Genomic DNA, 3,995 nt, shown 5'->3' with positions numbered 1-3,995 from the left:
TAAACATCAAAGTCCATCAAATTTTTCTTCAGGTTTAAAAACAAATTCAGCTTTAAAAAAAAATCTTAACCTCAGTTGCATGAGTTATTTATTTAACTGGAGACGGGACCCACCCCTCACCCTCCAACTTGGACAAACAACTGTGTGTGATGTTGGCCCTGGGGCTATAGTTCAAACATCTATTTTCAACTCGTCACAGCTTCCCACTGTCCTGACGAAGACAGAATGGAAAGAAGATTTACTTATTTCTAACATATTCCAAGATGAAATCTTTTATAAAATTTCAGACAGATATGTATAATAAAGTAGTGAGCCTAAATTATAATTGATTTGTCTACTTTATTTCCTAATTTCTGATTATTTTTGATTTAGTGATTTTTATCTTTGTCTTAGAAGAGTAAGGGATAGAAATTAAAGCTACCAATACACTTCTAACTTTTCTCTCTTTTAAAAAAAAATACATTTTTATTTATTTTAGAGGAAGGGAGAAGGATAGAGAGACAGAAACATCATGGATCAGCTGTCCCCCACCCCCTACTGGGACCACACTAGCTGGGTGTAACTTTTCTCCCTTCAAACTACTCATTTAGAAAACTATATATAAGTCTGATGTCCACCCAAGTGTCACTCACAGGGAACCTGCATAGTAAAATGTGGGGTGAACACACCATTGACTATGACAGAGCACTTAGATACATCCAACTAGATCAGGTTTACCAAATGGCTGGACTTCATGACACTCTTAGAATCTCAACAGTTATTTCACGGTACTCCTAGGACAGTGATGGCGAACCTATGACACGCGTGTCAGAGGTGACACGCGAACTCATTTTTTTGGTTGATTTTTCTTTGTTAAATGGCATTTAAATATATAAAATAAATATCAAAAATATGTCTTTGTTTTACTATAGTTGCAAATATCAAAAAATTTCTATATGTGACACGGCACCAGAGTTAAGTTAGGGTTTTTCAAAATGCTGACACGCCGAGCTCAAAAGGTTCGCCATCACTGTCCTAGGACAACAGAAATTCGAACGGTTCTGTTTATTAAGTAGTTAGGTGCAAACAGCTTATTATATCTAAATGCCCTAACAAGTTGGTAGCTGCTTGAAGAAAATAATACACGTAAGTTGGAGGAGAAAATATTTCATTTTTAATCAAAATGACTTCCCAAGGGGACGTGTGAGCCTGTGGGGCGCTATGCAGCGTCTCAAATATTGGGATCAGATGGGATACGCCATCCTTGTTTTCTGTTTCACCTTGATTTCCCTGCAGTACTAGTTCCTCACGGCAACCGCGGAAAGCACAGTGTGGCCAAGACAGGGGGGAACAGCCTAGAGAGGCATGCAGCACAATCTAATGCTGGGCTGGGAGCTGCCTCCCGTTAGCAGTGCACGGGAGCCTGCCAGACGCTGAGTATCACTGTGTCTTCTTAGAAGAGCAAAAATATCCCGCAGCACCCTTATGGATTCCCTGCAGCTTCTCAGGCACGCGGTTTGGGAACCACAGGATTAGATATACATATGACAACAGAAACAAAGCCTAAAAACAGTGCTGCATAAAAGAGATCTGACAAACTATGGCCTCTGGGGCACCCCGAGTCTGCTCTTGCAACGTTTCCATGACCCGCCTCCTCACTGCTGACCGGGGGACAGGCTTCCATGCAGCACCTGACCCTGTTGCGCGTCAGCTCCCAGGAAGGTTCTTCCATGGGCTTCCGTCGGCCCCCTCACTCGTGGTCTCTTCCTGCGCCTTGACTTGTCCTTTGTAGGTCCCTCTGGGGGTCTCCAGCTGTCCCACCCTGCATCCTTTCTACACAATCTAGGTCACTCCCTTCGGGACCTGCTGCTCATTTCCAAACCATTGTCTTCAGCCACACATCCAACGGCTTGTTCACCACCTCTACTCAGACAGCCACAGGCACCACAAGCCTTCCGTGTCCTGACTAAACTCACCTTCTTCCCTCCGGCCTGCTTCTCCATCCATGTCTCCTAAGTCCGAGAACAGAGCCACCCTCATCTGGGCGTGGCCTGTGGACGATGGCATTGGTGGCCATGGTTCTCCCTCCTCCCCGTGTCCCACCTTTGCCATGGTCTCATTCCCACCACTTGCCCGTGGGGGTCAGAGAGGCAGAAGTGCAGATGCCATTTCCAAGCCTAGACCTGCAGGGGCCTCACATGTTTGCCCTCGCCCTCTTACGCTCTGCTGCTTTAGGAGAGGGGCATGCTGGGAGCACTCTGCTGGTCCCAGGAAGAGGAAGATGAGAGACACGTGCAGCAGAGCCACCCCAACTGGCCCTAGTCTAGGTCAGCTCACCTTCTGCTGACCCGCTGACGTGTGAGGAACAACAAAAGATTGTTGTTCTAGCCACCAAGTTTGAGGGTGTTTTTATGCATCAACAGTTAACCAACCAGGTCACCCAGACCAGAAAACTGGGCGTTGTCCTTGACTTCCTCTCTCAGTCCACAGAGTCCCAGGGCTTCCTAAATATCTCTTGAGTCCATCTACTTCTCTCCATCCGTTAGCACCTCTGCCCTGGGTCAGGCCTCCTGCAACCACTTTGGAACCAATTTTCCCTTCCTCCCCTTGGCCCCCATTCTCCGAGTAGTACCTTTAGTGCTCTTCCTAGTATGCAAATAGATCACGTGACTCCTCTTCTGTGGATGGGCTTTGCCCATTTAGAGCCTGGGTAAGAGAAAGAGCCCTGCTGGAGACTAAGAAACGTTGATATAAGAAACGTCCAAGCCAACGGCTTCCCAGAATCCCTCTACCACTGGGTGCCCCTTTTCAGGACATCAACAAGGAAGACAATAGGAGAGGCACTGACAATTGGAATTAAGAGATCTGTCTTCATTCCCTGCTAATGATCAGACCTTACGTAAGTAAATGGGCTTTCAGACCCCCAGTCTTCTCTGTGGCCACAGTGAAAGGGCTATTATATCAAGAGAAAGGATGAGTCACCAGAAAGGCAAAGGTGCCACAGCCCAAGAGGAAGGCACCCTGAGCAAGACGAGGCCTCCCTGCGAGGCCTTGAGAAAGGAGCCCGAGAAAGAGCCTTCCTGAGACGTTTGTGTATTGCCACCGGCCTTCTCGCAAGGCTGCCCAGCAAACTGTCCTGTTTAGTGGTTAAATGTGGATTCTGGAGTCCAACTCACTGGCTCTGGGCCCAGCTCTGCTGTGATCTTGGGACTTGGGGCCAAGAGGATCTGCTGGGCTCCAGGCAGTTCAGCAAGAGAGAGCTAGGTAACTAGACCAGTGGTCGGCAAACTCATGAGTCAACAGAGCCAAACAACAGTACAACAACGATTGAAATTTCTTTTGAGAGCCAAATTTTTTAAACTTAAACTATATAGGTAGGTACATTGTTATTAACTTAATTAGGGTACTCCTAAGGCTTAGGAAGAGCCACACTCAAGGGGCCAAAGAGCCGCATATGGCTCGCGAGCCGCAGTTTGCCGACCACGGAACTAGACCATTGCATCTGGGGGCTGGGAAGCTTCTGAGAGGAGCGCCTCTCCTAGGTGGGTGTTGGCAGGGACAGAAGGACATGGTCCCGTGGAATGAGGGGGAGGGAAGGTGTCCCCAGCTCCAGGAAGAAAGGGAGTGCCTCTACTGTAATCTCGGCGCTCTCCCCCTTCACCATGCCCTGGCGCCTCAGGAGTTCTGGTTTTGGATGCAGAGGTGGAATGTGGCACATGGGGAGACACTCAGATTGGCTGGGTCAGAACAGGGCCTGCTGGAGCCCACTGCCTCCAGCCCAGGGCACCTTTCCCTGTGACCCCTGAGTCACCCCCATGCGTGGGCATCTGTTCCAGGACCCAAGGTCTCCAAGCCGAGGGCCACCAGACATAGGCAGAGGCAAGCTGGCTTAAAGCTGGATGGGGAGGAGGGACAGGGTAGGGGCTTGGTGCGAGCGGGTTGCGCAGAGCGCGCCTGTCCCGTGCACTGGTTCAAAGTCCCAGCGTCCCAGCCCCGGACGGAGCGCGTCCGCGCCC

The sequence above is a fragment of the Myotis brandtii genome, unplaced genomic scaffold (assembly GCF_000412655.1).
Source record: "Myotis brandtii unplaced genomic scaffold, ASM41265v1 scaffold731, whole genome shotgun sequence".
Lineage (NCBI taxonomy): Eukaryota > Metazoa > Chordata > Mammalia > Chiroptera > Vespertilionidae > Myotis > Myotis brandtii.
This window is presented reverse-complemented; position numbering follows the sequence as displayed.